At 38.3% G+C, this 21,496-nt stretch overlaps 1 protein-coding gene across 33 annotated transcripts in view; it reads left to right on the forward strand.

The window, feature by feature from the left end:
* The window catches only part of RBFOX1 (RNA binding fox-1 homolog 1), a 2,478,424-nt gene that overhangs the window by 993,567 nt on the left and 1,463,361 nt on the right, over positions 1 to 21,496 (forward strand). For 4 of the 33 annotated variants that reach the window (XM_065558803.1, XM_065558810.1, XM_065558799.1 and 1 more), the window contains exon 2: positions 9,448 to 9,548. The exons of 28 other annotated variants lie outside the window; for them this stretch is intronic. The gene's annotated coding sequence lies outside the window, so the exon portion shown is untranslated. The remainder of the gene's footprint in view (positions 1 to 9,447; positions 9,549 to 21,496) is intronic. One more of the 33 variants, XM_065558800.1, reaches the window with a different exon arrangement.

Below are 21,496 nucleotides of genomic sequence, written 5' to 3' on the forward strand. Positions count from 1 at the left end.
AGAAGCTTCCATGGTTACATGCATAGGCGCCAACTTTCCCCGGCGCCAACTTTCCCCGGCGCCAGTGGGTCCTTGAGCCCCCAGCCCCTGGCCGTGCCCCGACTCCACCCTTTCCCCGCCCCTGTCCCGCCCCCATTCCAACCCCTCCCCAAAGTCCCCGCCCCAACTTCGCCCCCTCCGTGCCCCTATTGGACCCCTTCTCCAAATCCCCACCCCGGCCCTGCCTCCTCCCCTGAGCGTGCCGTGTTCCCCCTCCCTCCCAGTGCTTGCCACGCAAAACAGGCACGCGGTGTGCTCAGGGGAGGAGGCAAAGGTGGAAATGAGCTGGGGCGGGGTGGGAAGCTGCCAGTGGGTGCAGAGCACCAACCAATTTTTCCCCATGGTTACTCCAGCCGCAGAGCACCCACGGAGTCGGCGCCTATGGTTACATGCATGTCTTCAGTTTCTTATCATGCTTTTTAGTATATGATGACTTCACACAAATGAATGATTTTAGGTAAGAGAGACATGCCTTTCCCATCTTAGATTTATTTACTGTCTGCAAAAGAGCCTTTAGGATTAATAAAATCATGTACATTTATAATATTTAGAAATTCCAAGGATGTTTTAGTCCAGCAGCATGAGACCTCCAGCATCCATCACTCAAATGGAATTTTCTCTACTCCTGATCACACAGCTTTTTTTCCCTAAACATTATGGATAGGTGCAGTAGGAGCCATTCATCCTATTCATCTTTGAGTAGTGTCCCTACAGGCCCTCCACTTCAGATGAGAAGGTGCCCCCATGTACCATCAATCGGAGATGTTCTTTAACAATATCCATTGGGCCCACACATGCACCATTGATATTCTCAGGCCCCTCACTGAGATTATATCAGGCTGTCTGGGCAAACCACCCTCAGTTCTTTCTCAGCCACCTTGGCCTGAAACTGACCTTAGCATGTCTGCCTTGAGCATGCCTCAGCTAATTGCTCTTGCTTACTTTCTGTTTATTTTATTAGTTTTTAATTTGGACAACTGTTTTATTATTTTCCTCCCTCATGAGAGGCCTTCCTCTTTGAGAAGGGCATGCCCAGTCCACCAGATTTTAAACTCTGCATCCCATGCTAAGAGGCAATTGCAAACTGTGATGGACACTCTGCCTAGGAGGGTTACACATCTCACAGAATTGTCATTTCTGTTTAGCCCTCAAATGTATGGCAAGGAAGAACTGGGAAAGCAAGCTGCATCTGTTAATAATGGAGTGATTTCTTAGCCAGTCAGAGCCAGGTCAGGAGAGCCCTGTTGTATATCAGTCTCCCGGTGTATCAGCACTTCCCCAGAAGGGGAAAATCTCAAGAGACCTTCTCTAAAGGTCCCAAGAAGAGGAGCTCTAACCTCCCTCTTAAGGAGGCCTCTTCAAGAAGACCTGGACTCCTCCTCAAAAAGACTTCACTATCTGAGCAGGTCAAGGGCCTCAGAAGCTTCAACCTCAAAGCTCTGTACTACAGAAGTTAAGGGCTCCTGTGACACTGGTAGAGCGGAGAAACCCCATAGTTCCCCTAAGAGCAAGCAGAGTTCTGAGAAGGCTCCAGGAACATCTGGAAGAGATGGACAGAACAAATATAGAAGAGTGGTACCATCAGACATAATCCCTTTCCCAGTACCTCCTCTAAAGACCTTTTTGGTACCATGTAAGACCAAGTCTCCATCTATGTCAACAGGTACTTCAGAATGTTCAAAACCCTCATTACCATCCTGCAGGGACAAGAAGACTGTCCCATTGGGACCGCAACTGAACTTGGTACTGCAACTTCACTCAATACCCCAGACTTTATTGGTCTGACTTGGGGATTTCACTACTCTACAGCCAAAATGCTTCTGAAATAAATGTAGTCAAACTTCTGGGTCACTGAGAACGAAAATGATGCTTAAAATTGTTGATTGGCTCTAGTTTTCAAGACATGCTATTGGGTCAGTATATATGACCCTTGACTTGGGAATGGCGGAGGATAAGTGAGTTATAAAGAGAAGGGAAGGGATCTCAATTTAAACCAGAAATGACTAAGATACATCTTTGACTGGATCTATGAATAAATCTATGACTGGGTTTGGACAGTACTTGCTTTTTAGGCAAAACAATGAATGATGCAATCTGAAGCTGGTATTGCGTCATACATGAGATGAATTGCATCATGTTATTCCTAGAAGTCATGGATGATGCAATCATAACGAAGCTTACATCACTCTGCTGAACAAATTGCCCTATATCAGCTCTAGAAATCATACAGCGTCGTGCTCTCTTATTTGTCAGTGTTTGATTTTGGAAAGGGACACATTTCTGTTTAGCCAAAGTGAGCAGAGATGCCTCGTACTTGTGTGAACAGTGCAGATAACTTCTGCTATGTTTGTGGTGAAGTGACTTTTGCATCACAAAAGCGCAGTATAACCGCTATGGTTAAGAGAGCCTATCACCTTTATTTTGGCTGCAAAATTGGAGATCAGGACAAGAGGTGGGCCCCACACATATGCTGCAACACTTGTGCAACAAATCTTCGCCAGTAGTTGAACAGGAAAAGGAAATCTATGCCTTTTACAGTGCCAATGATTTGGAGAGGGCCAACAGATCATACCAGCAATTGTTACTTCTGCATGGTGCCTCCAGTTGGGAAAGGTGTGTCAAAGAAGAAAAAGTGGACTGTGCATTATCCAAACATTCCATCAGCTATACGCCCAGTACCCCACGGAGAAGGACTGCCGGTTCCTGATGCACCAGAATCAATCTCACTTGAGTCAGAAGAGGAAGAGGATGAAACTTCTGGTCCTGAACCATCAATGTCACAGGACCCACACTTTCTCCCATCCTCCTCTGAACCACACCTCATAACACAAGGTGAACTGAATGACCTTGTCAGGGATTTGGAACTACCCAAGAGTAAGGCAGAGCTGTTGGGCTCCAGACTGTAGCAGTGGAATCTCCTGGCAGGTGATGTTAGGGTTTCCATGTTCCAAAACCATCAAAAGGATCTTGTCCCATTCTTATTCATGGAAGGTGATCTTGTAGCCTGCAACAACATCGATGGTGGGATAGCAGCCCTCAACATCGTTCACGATCCAGATGAGTGGAGACTGTTCATTGATTCATCGAAGACGAGTCTTAAAGCTGTTTTACTGCATAATGGCAATGTTATGCCATCAATTCCAGTTGGTCATGCAGTCCATATGAAGGAAACCTATGACAACATGAAACAACTTTTGAGGTGCATAAACTATGACCAACATCAGTGGCAGCTTTGTGGCGATTTGAAGGTTGTTGCTCTCTTGCTTGGTCTGCAGACTGGATACACAAAGTACTGCTGTTTTCTCTGTGAATGGGATAGTCATGCAAGAGATTCCCACTACATCAAGAAAGATTGGCCACTCCGACCGTCATTGGAGCCTGTGAGGAAAAGTGTTCAGCATCCACCACTTTTTGAATCAAGGAAGATTTTGTTACCACCTTTACACATCAAGCTGGGTCTGATGAAGAACTTTGTCAAGGCCATTGACAAAACACAAGCAGCTTTCAAGTACCTCCATGGAAAATTTCCAAGGTTAAGTGAAGCTAAGATAAAGGAAGGTGTCTTTGTTGGTCCTCAGATTCGTGAACTTCTTCGAGATGATGCATTTGACCATGCACTGCGTGGCAAGGAAAAGACGGCATGGAAAGCCTTCCAGTTAGTGGCAATAAATTTTCTCGGAAACAAGAAGGCAGACAACTACAGGTTGTTGGTGGAAAATCTCCTCAGGGCATACAAAAGCTTTGGTTGCAACATGTCACTAAAGATACATTTTTTGCACTCTCATCTAGATTTTTTTTCCACCTAACTGCGGAGCAGTGAGCGACGAGCACGGCGAGCGATTTCACCAGGACATTGCAACAATGGAGAAACGCTATCAGGGCAAATGGAGCCCATCAATGCTTGCAGATTATTGCTGGACAATGACAAGAGATGCTCCATTTAATGAATACAAGAGACAAGCCAAGAAGCGCTGACACTGAATAGGACTAAGCTATGTACATAATAGTTTTTTGCCTTTTGTTTCATAATACATTTTATTTATATAACCCTTTTGCTGATTTTTAAAGTGTTACATAAACAGGACAGGTGAAATATTATCATGTAAAGCAACCATAAACACATGAAAAGACCTAGGTTTACAATTTATGATTAAAACTCTACTATCTACACAATATACATAGACATAAAATGTAAAAACTTAAATATCTTAGAAACAGTAGCCAATCAGTTGTTTTAATTGTCATATTTGAATTCAGCACATCAAAATACATAATAAATAGCACATTTTATCTCTGAAGCAGACGACTTCTCAAAAATTGTAGACCAGTGTTTCCAGCAGCAGACCTCTTTGCTACTGCTACAGCTACAAACAAAAAACAATGTCATATTCTGTTTAAAAGCGGGTCCAGGTCACAATTTGTTGGGAGATGCCTTCTTCCTTTCTTGGATGAATAATCTTGTCTATGCATTTCCCTCAACACCTCTGGTTCTCAGGGTGACTTTGATGTTTTTCTCAGCTGAGCTGAGAAAAGCTGGGGGTGAAATTAAAGCCATCTTGCTTTTTTGTTTTCTTTATCCTCTCCCTTACTTTCCATTCTTTTTACTTTTTTATTTTTCTATTGTCCCCATTGAGTCTCTAGTTTTCCCTGTCCCTTTTAATCCCTTTAACCTTCTTGGCTCCTTCTGCCTGGTGAACTCTGAGGAAGGTTCCTTCAACTAGTATTTGATGAATCAGCTAATTTGCTTCAGACAATATAAATATAATAATTAGCTCAACATTTTATCTGTTTACTCATGAATGAAGATATCAAGGGGAAATGGTAGCAGCATATGTTGCATTTCTACAGAGTAAGGGAAAATATTGTATAATTTCAGGAGCTAATGGTAAAGTACTTAAAATGAAATTAACTACTTTAAATTGGAGACTATTAGCTTTGTGAAGCCGTTAACAGTATTGCCAACGTCAAGTGTTCAAAAATTGTGAGCCAGGCAACCCAAAAATCATGCGATTTTTTAAAAATTATAACTTGTAGATTATTTTTATTTGCATTTTGGTTTTTGAGTACATGGGCCATGTTTTCCAACTTTTCTCTGCAACCAAAAGTACTAGAAACTCATTTTATGAAAAATGAAAGTTGAGATTTTCTAATAATCCCATTACTCCAGAAGCATGCACTTTTTAGAAGAACACCAACTATTATGAGACTTGTGATAAAATCATGAGTTTGCAACACTTTTAATGTAAGCTGCCTCATGAGCAAATGGCTGTTTTTTCTCCACCCGCAGTTACTTTATTTTATTATGATGTGTGTGTGTGTTCCTTGTAAACATGGTAGTAATTCTGTGGTCTGTCTTTGGAATTGACATGTCCATTGTAGTCTATTATCTGCAAAAATGTGCTTTGCCTTCTTTAAAGATGACTGCAGCAAGTGATCTATTACCTAATGATAAACAACCTGAAAAAGTGTTAAATGACCTTCATTACTGCTAGAAAAGCTGATTAGTATTGTTTACCTGATATTGGTCTTGGTTAGAACAAGTCAAAAAAATTTGAACAAACAGCTTTTTTTGTTTAAAAAAAAAGTTGCGATTTTGTTATTTTAAAGTATCTTTGTTTTTGCAAAATTTGTTATGAAACTTGATATTTTTTAATTAAAACATAGAAATGGTGATAGAAATTGCTTCCTTATGAACAGGTTTTAGTATTTATAAAAAATACCCTTGTAATTATTTTGATAATTGTTTCAATTACATTTCAAATAGATTAATTGCAAAAACAAACAAACAAACCACAAGAGAGTCCATTTCTAACCCATGCAAGATTTAAACAACTTGGGAATTTTGAATATATTTGGCAATTTAAAAAACGGACCAGTTCTACTCTCACTCATTGTAAATGTTGTTACACATTTGTTATACATGTTCTTCCGATCAGCATGCAACAGGAAAGAAATGCTGGTTTTTGTGTGTGTTTATTTTGATGTAGTTCTGTAGGGTAACTGACAAACAGCCAGGGAGTTTGTTCTCTGCCTTTATCTGTCTTAACTAAAGTGAGTTCTTGAGGCAGAGTTGATTCTTGAGGCAAATTCCATTGGTGTTTAGGCTGAGATGATATTATCATTATTTATTATTATTACAGTAGTGCCTAGGGACTAACCAATAATGGGGTCATATTGTGCTAAGCACTGTACAAACATAGAGTAGACAGTTCTTGCGCTGGATAACTTACAATCTACAACCCTTACAAGACAAAGGGTAAAGGAAAGAGATAATGTACAAGGCTAATGAACAACGTGATGATCACAAATGTCAGGTTACTGCTAATAGGGTGAAACTTACACTATTATATGAAAAATAACTTTCTGAAACTCTGGATCCCATTACTTCACATTTTTAAAAATTATTTATTAACAAATTACTTTATAAAATGCTCAGAATTCAGCATTAACTGAAATGCTATATGTAATAACCCATATGAAATCACATGGATCTCAACACCTAGAATGACCCTCACAAAGTGTAAGTGGGCAGGAAAAAAACAACTCCAGGTAAAGCCTAATTGCAGATAATGCTCATATGCTTAAAATTAGGCACATGCTTAAATTCCTTCATAAACTGGGGCTAAGCCCTACTACAATCCTTTTGGGATTCTAGTGGACATATTTTAATGAGGGAACTACAGACACAGATCCTGCAGAGACTTATGTCTAATCTATATTACAAAAGTTTTGCTGATATAGCTATACTAGTTTAGCTATACTAGCAGAGCCGCTAGTAGAGACGCAGCTTATATCAGAAAAAGGAGCTATTTTGTGGCTGTATTTAAACCACTTCCCTGTACTTCCAAAGAACTCTTGCTGGAATAGCTGCATCTACACAAGGGGAAGTTGGGATAGCTACGTTTGTGAGGGCTGTTTTATTTTCATACCCCTGACCAACGTAGGTATGCCGTCAAAACGTCATAGTGTAGATCTAGCCTAGGGCTTGTCTATAAGGGGAATTACTCCAGAATAGCTGTCCCTGATTAAATATTTCTGATTAACTCCATGTGTATGCTGTGCTTTATTCTGGAATAAGAGTGTCTACACGTGAAGTTAATCAATCCTCTTAAATTTATACCCTACCTTATTCCAGATTAATTTTCACATGTAGATTATGTTTTAATATACATGTTTAACTTCATGCACTTGGGACTACTCAGCAAATAAAGTGGAGCACATCCATTAATCTTGGCAAGATTGGGGTTTTAGAATTCATGTTTGATTGAAGTAAATTGAAAATGAAAACATTCATAGCAGTCTCTAAAAGCTCATGTTTTATTTTCTATTTCACTCTTGAGGGTTTTAATCATGTTATAAATAACTTTAGACCGTCATATTTCATTAACTTTTAATATTGTTAGTTTCTGCTCAGATAATATCCTTAATGTTTTATTTTGACATTAGTGTGATTGTGTATACAAAATTAAAAATCAATAAAAATGCTTCTTTCAAGTCAATGCAATACTTTTTTCAGTAAAATGTGTCTACGTCTATGTTTTGTTATAGAAATATAGAATAAATTACACATAAAAGTATAACTTCTACTAACTTGGTTAAGTCAGAAAGTGTGAATATTGGACATTATATATCTATTGTGAGATCATCTCTTTTGAAGTCTGATAAAATTCAATCTCTGAAAAAGTTTTTTCTGCATAATGTTTGATGTTAAGCAGAATGTAATGTCTCTGCAAATCATAAAATGCTAAAGAAGGCAAGATAAGAATGATTATAGAAAAAGTACTTACCATTTTCTCCCCCAAAAGAGAACTTCTGCTAAATAAATAAAAAAAAGCAATCAAGAAATAATTCTTAATATAGATAGCAAATTATCTACAACCTTTTTCATCTGAGGAAAACATACCTAAATTAAAACAGTGATAATGAAGATGTACTGGAATTTTTAATGCACGCACCGTACAGTGAAGTATTTTGTATAAAGTTGAAAAATAGTTGCTATTTCAGTTTTCTAGAATGATCATTTTAAATCATTTGCTTAGCAAAACAATTTATTAAGCAGTGGAGGATAACGAACCATAAAGTTTAATTTGCCTTTTTTAATTGAGTTGTTAATTAGCACCACTCCACAGTTTGTAACTCCCAGCTTGCTTTTGTTTTGCTTCTGTATCCAAGACACTTTAAGGAACTTAATCTATCTTAGTGTTCCTACACAGACACTTTCATGAATCAAATCGATGGGTGATTATGTTCTAACTGTGCTGGGGCTTCAATGAGTGCATATTAATTATGTCAGTGGTTAATGATCAGGCAAGACATATATGAATCCTAGTAATTATGGTTTAACAAAACCAGAATAAATATCCTGTGTTCTCTGAAATTTAAAATACCATTATCAAACTGGAGGCAAAACTGGGATGCATGTCAGCCCAGTAACACTGTGGGAAAAGGCTTAAATATGATTTTTTTGATGTGTGGTATCTTTTGGGACCCTTGTTATCCATACTATAATAATAATACTTTTTTATTAATTATTATTATTATTTGGCTCCATCTTGCTTCAGCCAGTTTTGATCTGAAATCGTCTGTTGCTGCCCCCTGGAGTATACCAACTCTTATTGATATTTTTAAGGCTTTGTAACTCTGCGCTTTTAAAACCAGTGGCATTCGCATACCTACTGCTATCTGAATGATTGAAAATCAATATCTGAGCATGGAAGAGTCAGTAGTGTGTGGAAGTGGTGCAGCATCAATTCACCCTGCTCTGGGATGCATGTCTCTGATACCTCTTGCGCCTCTTTGGTGTGACCATTGCTGTTGAGCAAAGTCCCCTCTTGGGGGAAAAAGGTTGGATGGGTCCCTGTAACACAGAACTTTGAGGGAGAAGTGTGGTGTGGAAGGATGTATGGAAGTTTCTGCAATGAAGGTTAGGGAATGGAAGAAAATCCTGCCATAAGGACATGCAAGGTAAACATAGAAAATGTATATTCCAAAATAAGGGTTAAATATACCCCGTTGCAAGGGAATCCTCCTGAGGCCCTGCACACCACTTAACTATCTGGTCCTGAGCTCAGTGAAGACAGTGACTGACAAAGATCTCATTGGTTTCTATGGTACAAGTATCTGGCCCTGAGAAAGAATTGATCTGTCAAGAAAATAAATTTCAATTCCCACTTGCTTTCTCTATCCTATTTCTTAGCATAGTTAAAAGTATCTTTGCCTCATTTTCCACTTCACATTGTATGCCAGTTGTCTCAAGAAATAGCTGGAATAATTGTGAATGAATTATGACAATGCCACATTAATGCAGTCATTTCAAACTGTAAAGGTTAATTTAACAAAAACTTTTTCAATGGCAGAGAACATTACTTGACATTTTAAGTGTTTATTTTTAAATGACTTTTATTTCAGATTTATTCAGAACATCCTGATCTTTAAAAACAAAACAACAACAACAAAAAACACCACCATCCCATGGTCGCAGTGACAGAAGGATCGAAGATTGGTAAAACGTAAATAATTATGTCAATATAATCTAGTGAAAGAGTTGATTAATATAGCAAGTTAATAGAAAATGTAAAAATTGAACTCTTAGGGCTACTCTCCTGAATGAAGATAATTTTTTCACAGGAGGCGGATGGGTGGAGAGGAGAGGTTATCAGGGAACTTGTTGTTGTGTCCTGATTCTCAGGGTATATCTACCTTGAAATCATGGGGTGTGATTGCAGTCTGTGTAGACATACCCAAGGTAGCTTTAACTAACTGTGATACTGCAGGTTTCAACACGTGCTATACAAAGCCTGCAGGGAACCCTGGGTAATTACTCTGGTTGCTAGTCTGCAATGAAGCCCATTTTACTGATGCTTCACTGCTATCCGTACCAAAGCTAGCTAGATTAAAGCTTGTTTCGTATGATTGCAGTTCAGTCTAAACAAACCAAGCTACCCTGACCCTGCTTCAAGCCCCAGCATAAATTAGGGTAGCTCCATGGCTGCTAACAGTCAATTGCTGGCTATGGTACCCATGGGATCATATGCCAACTAGCAAACTGACATAGTACAACTCTCTACCCACCCACAGTCAAGCTCTCTCAAACCTTCAGCATGCCCCTTATGTCAATGTCAAGATGGAGCAGGAGTAGAAACAATTGGCATTGGACCCAACCCCATCAGCTTTATGCAGCTGAAAATTCTCCACTAATTGACTTTTCAGCTGCCATTGCAAATAATGGGACTACCTTTAGAGCGAAGTACTACTCACCATGAGTAATGATGCCGGAATCTGGCCTCTGCAGAATGTTTTGGTATCATCAGATGGAAGGCACTATAACTGTGTCCTCTAGTAATTTTGAAAATATTACCAAATAATTATTGTGGATTCTTTAGTCCACAATTCGTTTTGATATTTTTTCTTTAACCATTCTGGGTGTTGTTTTCAAAGGAGCTCAAGGAAGTTGGGTTCCTTTGGAAGTTCCAGACTCTGAAGATTTATTACTTCTGAAACTGCTGTTAAGTAGTTAATACATTTAGCTTTATGTAACACATAGATCTTAATCTTTCTGTGAAAACTGGAGCCAGTTTGAGTTGGTAACATCAGAATAGTAGGACCTATTTCCCTCTCTCTGTGCTACTGCTATTTACCACATTCTTTTCATTCACTCACACACCGAACACATCATTTATAACATCACTGCACTGACATTATTTTTAACTATGCACTTAAAGATACCAATGGAAATACAACATTGTCACAGACTCATGGTCACCATACTAGTAGATCACATTGAGGCATTCATTTAAAAAAAAAAAAAAAAAAGCAAGAGATTTGATATCGTAATACTGTTTTGTTAATCATTTATGTCCAGTGCTAAGTATTGGTATATATGTAATCATTTTATCGTACAGATTTAGGTACAGAAGACTGGCAGTTGCTTACTATCATTCTGAGGTTTTTTTTAAATTCATGTAGGAAACAGACCATGCTTTATTCAGTTAATCCAAAACCATCTTTTTTCATAAATATATAATACCCTTGTGAACATGTCGGTGTCTTACAAGCTTGAATGGCTGAAGATAGGGTTTTATCTTTTTAAAATTTTTATGAATAATGCCCAGAACTGAGACTAGCTAGCAACAATTGTATTTGGTAATTGTATTTAAGCAGTGATGAACTCTGACTTCACCATTTCCAGGCAGCTAATGTAGGGGTGAAGGCTGAGGTGTCTGATTTTCAGCCTTCAGAAAATGCCTGACCCATAGTCATATTATTTTTAATCATGAGCATATGTAAAAGTGAAACAATAAAAAGGTAAAGTAACAGGTTTGCTTTGTTTGTATCAATAAAAACAAAAAACTCAACTGCACATTGCCATGGAAACAGTCAAGTGCTTCATTGATACAGTAATCAATGGGAAATCAGGAAATCTCTCTCAAGGTTCCCTTGTGTTTGTAAATTAGAATGAAGTGCTATAGTACAAAATATGGAAACTAATGTTACTGTAGTAGGAGAAAACAATATTAACTGATTTTCTGAGACTGTCTCAATGTTGTATCTAGAACTTCTATTTTCATTCTCCCTATCCTTTTTTTAATGTTCTGGCTGGTGTATTTTCCCTGGGATTTATATGTTATGGAACAAAATTTTGACTGGTTTTCTAAAAATTTCGATGGCTATACAATGTTAATGCATCATGTGCCTTAAATGTAAAATTGTATTATAAGGGGACTTGTGCCAGAGAGAGAGAGAGAGAGAGAGAGAGAACTTTTAATATTGGTATAGTTAGTGGGGTTGGAGGAGGTGATTGGAAGTTCAGGCTCTATTCTGAGCTTTTTCCCTGATCATGTTCCATGCGTGGCATAGGAACACAGTGTTGAGTGGGGAGGCTAAGAACAGGAATACTTGGTGCATTGCACAGATATACAAAGCAGAGGCCAAGGTCAGGAGCTGGGAATGGGCATTTTTGGTAAATAGCACAAGCTCATAAGTGCTAACACTGCGGGTGGGGGAATGAGAATACCCACTGAGGTGAATGGACGAATTCACAAATCTCAGAGCTATTGTTTCAGGCTAAATTCCTCTCCATAGGGTGTTTTCATTCATCTGAGAGCATCTCATAGATGAATGGGCCGTTTTGCACCTTTTTGGGCATCTCGTGCTGCAGATGGCTGTGTAGAGCCCCTTCCCATACACTAGGCCCAGATCTGAGGTGAGGACTCTGCATCTCCACTCTCCTAGTCCTTCCTGCCTCTGACAAGTGCATGCATTCCTCACAGCTGCTTCACCGCCCCACAGTCCCTCCAAGATTACCAGGGGCATAGAATGGCAAGGAAGAGGGTGGAACTGGTGTCCATTGTGTAGGCGGTGGACGGAGAGGGGGCTCAGAGCACTTGAGGTTTGGAGTAGTCAGAGGAAGGACCATGAATGTTGGAGGAGCTGGAGTGGTGTTGGAGCAGTAGTGCAGGAATTGGAGCAGTTGAACGGATGTGGGAGTTTGGAGCAATGAGGAGGAATATGTGGTATATTAGAGCAGTACATGGAAGAGTAAGGTGGAAAGGAGGAGATCAGAGTTGTGCATAAAGAATGTTGTGGCAGAGGAGCTCAGTTCTTGTCCCCAAAACCACCCTATATCCATACTTTACCATTTCTGTCCCCTATGATAGGGTAGAGAAACTCCACACTATCCAGAAAAGGGTTAATGAGCTATTGTGGGCTCTGTCAGCCCTGCCCTGCTACACCTGCAATAGGTGTCAGGCTTAGAGGGAGGTGCCAAAAAGGGAGAGCACAGCTCAGCTGGAGACTGACCAGGAAAGAGAGCAGATCTCCAGCTCTCACTCTGTAGGAGGCCTGACAGAGGCCAAGAATGTCTTGAGAAATTTCTCTTGTCTGATCTTCCCCGAGGGAAGGCACGCTTGAGGTGGGACTACTGTTCTTTTAATTTGCCCGTAGTGACTTGTCTTGGTTGTAGAGGCAGGTGGCTGCAGATATTGCCCTGACTGAAATGGGTGACAGCCAAATAGAAACCCTCTGGTTTCTTTACACCTGATCAAAGACTCGGTAATATATTGTGCTGAGCCCAGGAGCAACTTGGGTCACATCCCCTTTCAAAACATGCACCACTGACTCCATAGTTGGTCATTGCATTGTTCCTGTATCCTGTTCCCAGCTCCTAAAACCTGTCAGGCCCATGCAAGCCTCCCCGTGAGAGGGAGGACTGGGCTGTGCTGGACAGGCAAGGAGTTGTGAGCTGAGCTGATACGGGGCAGCAAAGACCGACATGTGACCAATGCATTCTGTGACAGGTTTAATCATTGCCCGGGAGCCAGAGGCTGTGCAGGGAGAGAGCTGGGCTGAGAAGTTGTATGGTAACCCTGCACTGAACCAAGTTAAATGCCTGGGTATGTGAGAGTGGGAATGAGCATCTAGCACTCCTCCCCAGTATTAAATTAATAAAGTTGTGGCCTGCTGCATAAACCCATCCCTGTGTCTGTTGTTTAATTCATCTGCATGTCCTGATCAGTGTAGCTGGAGTCCATGCAGACAAATGGTGGAATTCAAAATATGTGGAACACAACACAAACAATGGAACAATCTCCTAGTCTTTTTGTCTGTTTTTATCATGGCACCATACTCACTGAGTCAATCCCAGTGGCTATTGTCAGCTCCACAGGGAAGAGTTAAGGTTGTGTTATGTCAATGGCAAGTACCATAACTCTACATTTCCTGGTGTTCAGAGATTTGAGTGTAGCTGAACTTGACGTTCTAGAAGGGCACAAGGCACCACACTGCAACTTTAACTCAGTATAAATGAAGTTTTGGGATGGTTAATAATACAACATACATTACAGGAGTTATTAGGAAATTTGCTTAATGTTCACAAACCACTGAAGTATCCTCTTATGAAAAGTGATTTATAAATGCCAGATACAAATAAATCATTCACTCATTTAACCATGGCATTAAGCATTGACAATATTGCTATAGCACTAATAAAACCGAAAGGAAATGCCTTCCTAATTCTATTTTCTTAGGAAATTTTTTTGATCAACTCACTGTTCTGCAGAATTTGATGAAAAAGAATTTAATTCTTCTACCTGGTTTGAATATAGAGGTGTGCCATATCATTTTCCTCAAACCTTTTAACAGGAAATAACCCAGTCAGCCTATTAAGAGCATAATGAAAACCTCATTCAGTTTCCTGTCAGTCTTCAGAGCTGTAAGTGGCTTCTAATTTGCACAAGATTGGAATAGCATTGAAGAATTACAGTAACTAAGTGAAACACTCATTGGATTTTCAATTTTCTGATAGCATCCCTTGTAATTTCTTGTAATGCATTTGTAGCTAAGTACAATGACATATGTCAAGGCTCATCATAGTACTTTTATGCACATCAGCACTAAACTAAGAAGTATAATGTCAACTTTTATCATGGAGAAAGCTAGTGGAACTGCTTGATGTTTTCTAATCTACAGTGATTACGTTGTAGGGAGAATCGATATTTTTTTGGAGGGGCGGGGGAGTTGTGGAATCAGTAGTTTTTACAGACAGATAATTGTGATAGTGGACATCCGACTGAAAAAATACTTTACTAAATCTATTTATTAATATTTTAGTAACAAGCCCGAGTTGTTTGCTTTTTCTAAGTGTGTCTAGCTTTGCTCTATGTTCTCTGACCGTGATAACTTTTGCCATAATTACAAACATACATACAAGTAGCAGAAGGCTGTGGTTTTGGAAATAAAGGATCAGGGTTCAAGTTCTGGCACCCACGAATATGTGTGTATATAGTGTTTGATGTGTGGATTTGTTTAATCTTGCGCTATTTCTTCAGTGGACAAGTAGAGGACTTATCTCCAGTGTTGTAGCTGAAGCCTTTCCCCAGCACTAAATTCACAAACTATATTAAAAGAGAATAGCCCACTAAATTAGGTATGAGAATTGCTCCAGGTTCTGTAAGATGCGGTTTAGTAGATAACATATTATTTTTACATTTTAAAAAAAATCACTAGGCATGTTGTAATCAGCATAAACATGTACTGTGGAAAAAGCAAACACAAATGAAAATTGATTACAACCTATAAGAAATTAGCACCTGGGAAAAGGAAAGAATTTAATCCTTCAGTTCTTACTTATACAGCGGTCAGAAACATAGCAAAGTCTGCAGCATTTCCACTGCTCTGAGATCTTTTCTTTACCCAGAGCAAGTCCTCTCTGGGTTAACAACTTGATGGTGCATTACTAAGAAAATAAATATGCTCATTTCTCCACTTATTGGCCAAAATTGTGTTTTTCTTGGACTCATTGACTACCAAAGTATTGCATGGTATGTAGAACAGAACTGAATGTCCTGTTACTGTTGAGTCTGTCCGACCAGACACAGAACACTAACTAGGGATTTTGAGAGGGAAATATTTAATATAATTTCTGTTCAACTATATATTATACTGAAACTTGTCTAAATTTCATTGTAATAATGTGTATTTCTTAATATTAAAAATAATTGTATGTTTTATTTTACTAATGTACACAAATTTTCAGATTTTTCTAAGCAAGTTTTATATTGCAATATAAATCATTTGGATGTAAATCATAAACCAAGTGCTTCTGTAAGCCTGCATAAGCTTTATTTCTAGTACAGCATGTGAAATACAATTCTGCACTGTAAAGGTTGCACATAATTTAATGTTAATAGAAAGCTTTTTTAACTAATATTAAAATAATGTAAAATATATTAAACATTTGCAATTTGTAGGCTATGGTTTAACTGTTGTTCCTTTTAGAATCTTTAATAGATGATAAAAAAATTAAAAGGGTCAAGGTTAAGAACCACATTCTGCATTTTACCAGTGTATTCTGAAATATGCAGTATGACTTGACATGCTTGAGGAATGTATATTCTAACCACTATTCTCCTCTTTTAACCTCTGAAATACATTGGAATGAATCAGCATCAAGCAGGGTCAGTTTGTAGAAATGTGCATTTGTTCTAATATAAGGTCAAGGCAAAAAGTATGTGTGCACTGCATACATAGGTTACTATCCCATACATACACTAAAAGAACACCTGGAAGCTTTTTTCAAAAATCAGTTAATTAAAATCAGTTATTAACCTGTTGATAAATGCAAAGTAATTCACAATGGAAAACATAATCCCAACTATACATCCAAAATGATTGTGTCTAAATTAGCTGTTAACACTCAAGAAAGATATCGTGGAGTCATTGTGGATAGTTCTCTGAAAACATCCACTCAATGTGCAGCAGCAGTCAAAAAACTAACAATGTTAGGAATCATTAGGAAAGGGATAGATAAGAAGACTGAAAATATCATAATGCCTCAATATAAATCCATGGGTATGTCCTTACCTTGAATATTGCGTTCAGTTGCTGTCACCACAGTTCAAAAGGATATATTAGAATTGGAAAAGGTACAAAAAGGGCAACAAAAATGATTGGGGTATGGAATAGCTTCTGTATGAGAAGTGAGAAAAAAGACTGGACTTTTCATCTTGGAAAAGAGATGACCAAGACAGGATATGATAGAGATCTACAAAATCTTGACTGTAGTGGAGAAAGTAATTAAGGAAGTGTTATTTACTCCTTCTCATAGCACAAGAATCAGGGGTCACCAAATGAAATTAATAGGCAGCAGGTTTAAAACAAACAAAAGGAAGCACTTCTTCAAACAATGTACAGTCAACCTGTGAAACTCATTGCCAGTGGATGCTGTGAAGGCCAAAGCTATAACAGGATTCAAAACTAGATAAATTCATGGAGGATAGGTCCATCAATGGCTATTAGCCAAGATGGTCAGGAATGCAATCTCATGCTCTGAGTATCCCTAGCCTCTGTTTTGCCAGAAGCTGGGAATGGACAATAGAGGATGACTCACTCAATGTTTGCCTGTTCTGTTCATTCCCTTTGAAGCATCTGGCATTGGCCACTGTCAGAAGACAGGATACTGGACTAGATGGACCATTAGTCTGACCCAGTTTGGCCGTTCTTATGTTCTTAAACAGAACTGGCATGTAACAGGAAAGAAGAGAAAAAACGGAACAAACATTAATAATTTTTATGGCATACAGATTTTACTGATGAGTCCAAATTATTAATCACTTTTTTGTAGACTCTGGACAAAATCATACTCAACTTAGTCAGGCTTCATAGGAGTAAGACTACTCACTGGAGTAAGGTGAGCAAGAATTTATACTCTGTTCTGCTTTGTTTAAAATCAGGATCATATAAATTACCTGAGTGGTGGTATGTGACTCTTTTAATTGTCAGTAATGAGATTAAAATTGTAAAATGTAACATAAAATAATTAGTTTAATTTAATTTGACTCACATCCAGTAGTTGTGAGGGTATAATGATACTGCTTGAAATGTAGTTCAATAAACAAGTTAACCTGAACCATCATTGTATTTTTGAAAATGTTGTCTCAACATTTTTTACAAGGCTTCCAAATGGCATTTTGTAGCAATGAATTGGCTGTAAGTTCATCATGTCTTAAAGTAAACTGATGAGGCAGATGTAATAGATATTCTCAGAGACAGTTTTCACATTGCCTTGGATAATATATTTGAACCTGGAATGTTGGTTCAAATGCTAGAGAATTATTTCCTGCTCTCATTGGAAAAAATGCCATGGCTACCCACTGGCATGGTCACCACAGATAGCAGTAAATTATCTTGGTTACTAACTTTCTTCTGAAGTTACTGTTACTCTCAATTAAATGTGGAACCTTCATCCCTCCCCCACCTCAAAAAAGTAAACATTTTAAAATCCATATTGAATGCAAACTGAGGATGCATTGCTAAAGTAACAATCCTGAAAAGTGAAGTCCTGCTGCTGGATAAAGTTCACCCCTGCAAGAAAGCCAGCATGAAGCTTATGAACTGTCCAACTTAATCCCTGAAATTGGATATAAATGGTGGGTATCCTGGGGCTGACCCTCTGCTTAGAGGTGGATTTCGCCTCATATGTAACAGTATAAGTAAGATACAACAGTTAAAAACAGTTCAAGATAACACTCCTGCCAGCAACCCAATGTGCTTCAGTGAGTGAAAGGATTGTTAAGTATGTGAGACCATGCATTCAATTACTGGTGTCACTGCTGTGTTTGCTGACAAGGGCGCCAACTCTGCTAATGTTTTTTGTGATGTGCTCTGGTCATTCACTGCTGATCTGGTTTGTATTTGTATTTGCAATGGTTGATTTAAGAAGAAGGATCAAGAGGAAAAGCAGGGGATGGCAGCAGGTGGTAACAAGGAAAGGAGGATCTAATAGGCAGGCAGGTTCTAGATGGGCAGGGTGAGAAAAGTTAGCCATCTGTCAATAGCGCAGTGGAGTAGCTGTGCAGGTGGGACAATTGACGAGTAGGAGATATATACTGACCAGTGATGGACCTGCTGACTTGCCAGCCTCGTTATATCAAATGGTTTCAGTGCTCTTGCAGAGCTGCAGTCCTTTGTTTACAATGGCTGATGGAGGTCTTATTCATCAGAATTAGACTTTGCTGCCCTCTAAAACCACCATGAGCAAACGATTTAGAGGTGAACAGGCTCTGTATCTCCTTATCAGTTCCTACTTGAATTACACAATCCTTGTGATTTATTTTTGAAGGTAGTAAAAAGGAAGGTGGAAGTGTTCTGTAAATTAAAGTCACAATATATGCTCCATGACAGCCCATGAGAGTTTAGATAATGTCACATAATCTGATGCCATTTTAGAATTTGATAATGTAATCAGGTTTTAGTTTAAAAAAAAAACACTCGATTCATGTGCCATGAAATTCTTTGATTAAACCATTCTATGGCTCACAAAGTAGAGAATATAAAGGACCCCAGATACTTCTCCAGCATAATCTATTCAATTCATATTGGCTGCTGGCTGTATTTCTAGCATGTAGATCATTTAAATGAACCACTGGAATTTTAAATTGTGTATTGTTTGCTTTACAAAATTAATGAAACACAAACAAATATTTAGTTGACATAAGGGGGTATAATTCATTAAAGTGTTACTGTAGTTTCTAGTCTCATAATTTTGTCATGAACTTCATGAGGGGTAATGCAATTATAGTTAATTTGCATAAATTAAGCATCTTAGAATACTGTATCAAAAATATAGAAACTTTGGAAGTTCACTAGTTTTACTAATATTAAAGGCAGAAATACAATTATTAGAATGGAAAATAAAAAGATAACTGCAGTATGGTCTGAGTTCGTGTACAGGTTCTCTATTTTCACTTCCTGATTTTGACTGCAGTTATTGTGTGTAACTGTGGTTTTCAATCTGTGGTTTGCTGACCCCCCTGAAGACTATTTCTAAGGGGTCCAAGAAAGGTTGCTGTTACCATAGAAGTGTAGTTTTCAAACTGTGCAGACTATGTCTAAGATTTCCAAAGGGGTTCGCACCTCCATTTGACTTTTTTTAGGGGTCCACAAATGACAAAAGGTTGAAAATCACTTGTACGTAAGGTAACTAATCAGAGCCTGCACACAGTTTGCCTTTTGTTTTGCTGGATTTGTTTGTTTGTATGTTTTGGTCTTCAAAACATCCTGAAGTTGTGGACTTTAAATACTGATAAAAGGGACTGGGTGGCAAGCTATTTAGTAAAAAAGAATGAGAGGCTTTAATTTAGTTGACTGAATATCAGATCACTAATGAACTACTGTTGTGAAATATGTATAGTCATTACTTTGGTCCCTAAATTATCCTCACTTCCAAGGCTTATTTAAATTCTTAATAACTTTTATGATTTTCCTTTATTAGATAGAGGAGAAAAGATTCCACCCTGAAGCCTTCAGCTTCCATCAAAATTGATAGAATACACTAATAAAATCATGTGTCATATCAAAAGTATGAATTATAAGGTAGTATAATATTGTCTAAGTTGGGCTAATGGAACAAAGTAATTAATAGGGTCTTTGATAATTAATTTGGAGGAGAGGGAATCTGAAAGCTGATAGCTTTTTTTTTTTTTTTTTTTTTTTTATTGGCTGCAATTTTCTTCATCAGAATATGCATAGAAAAGTCTTAAGTGGCCATTGTAACTCCCAGGGGCCTGTTTGCTTCAAGGTGAAATCAGAAATGCTGCCATAATTCAGACAGCCGCTTCTGGCATAAGATGAAAGTCAGATCAGCTCAAGTTCAGGTCAGAATTTAGAGGCCCCTCTGGAGTGTTTATGCTTGTATCTGTAGTCCAGATAAGTTAGTGGAAGAAATTGCTCCCTATGGCAGGTCATGAATCTAATTACCCTAGAAACTTTACTACAAGAGCTTGATTGAAAATTACCAAGTAATGCATGCCATTTGTAGCTTTTTCTTTCAAATCATGTATAATATATGAACAGCATAATCCATGTGGGCCAAAACACCCATAACTCATAAAGCCAGACCATGTTTTTCCAATGGAAAATAGGCCCTAGAGAGCTCCAGCTTCAGAGTACCAAGCCATAGAGACATTTATATAAGAACAGTTTCCTGATAACACTGAATCCTGTGCTAAGAAAATAAACATTTGCTCAGAAACTAGGAAAGAGAATTAAAGAATTAAGTACTGTCAATGAGAGATGCATGCAGTGAATAGTTTATTTCCAGTAATGAGTTCACTATATTAGTCATCTTGTTAATAATCCTATTTATTTTTCAGGTCTTGATCTTGACCTCTGATAGATGTGCTGGCATCACTGTGTGTCTTGTAAATTAACCACTTACGGGCCGGCTCTGCGGTTGCTCTGCATTTGGGGCTCCCATATAAATCAATGGAAGATACATGCTACAAAATTGGAGCCTTCATGTGCAGGATTATTGCTTGCCTCCTTTCTGGATTTCATCCAATTTACCAACACTGGGGTGAAAAGAATGTTTGTCAATTTGTTTTCCTTATTGATTGGATATGACGTTTTAAGGAAGCACTCAACAATTAATTATAATGGTTGTGTTTACGTGAAATAACCCCGAAAGGCACATGTATAGCTAGGTGAAAGATTTCCATTAACTCTTTTCAACACATAGCATTTTTTCTCAAATTTAACCCCAAACTCAGAAATGTTTGTTTTTCTACAACCAAAAATGTGCATTGCAAATCCCCAAATTTTGTCATTTACAACCAAATATTATTTATTACTCCTCCCACCCCTCAAAAAAGTCAAATAAAATAATCAAAGAAAACAAGAAAATGAAATTTATCATTGGAAGAAAAATATTTCCCAACCAGTTCTACCATATACACTATAAACAATGAACGTGATATCACCCAGTGAAAGGGATATTTCAAAGGGGGACATCAGATAGTTACATAAGTTTCTGTTGGCTGAGAGGTCTTGCTGCATGTGAATCTTAATTTTTGGTGTAGTAAGAAGGAAGAGGGATCTTGCAGTTTAGGTCTAGCTGTGTCTTGATCTCTCTCTTTTTCACCGTGGATACTCTTCAAGTGGCAGGCCCTTCCCTTCTCTCAGG

Source organism: Chrysemys picta, chromosome 10 (genome assembly GCF_011386835.1).
Source record: "Chrysemys picta bellii isolate R12L10 chromosome 10, ASM1138683v2, whole genome shotgun sequence".
NCBI classification, from domain to species: domain Eukaryota; kingdom Metazoa; phylum Chordata; order Testudines; family Emydidae; genus Chrysemys; species Chrysemys picta.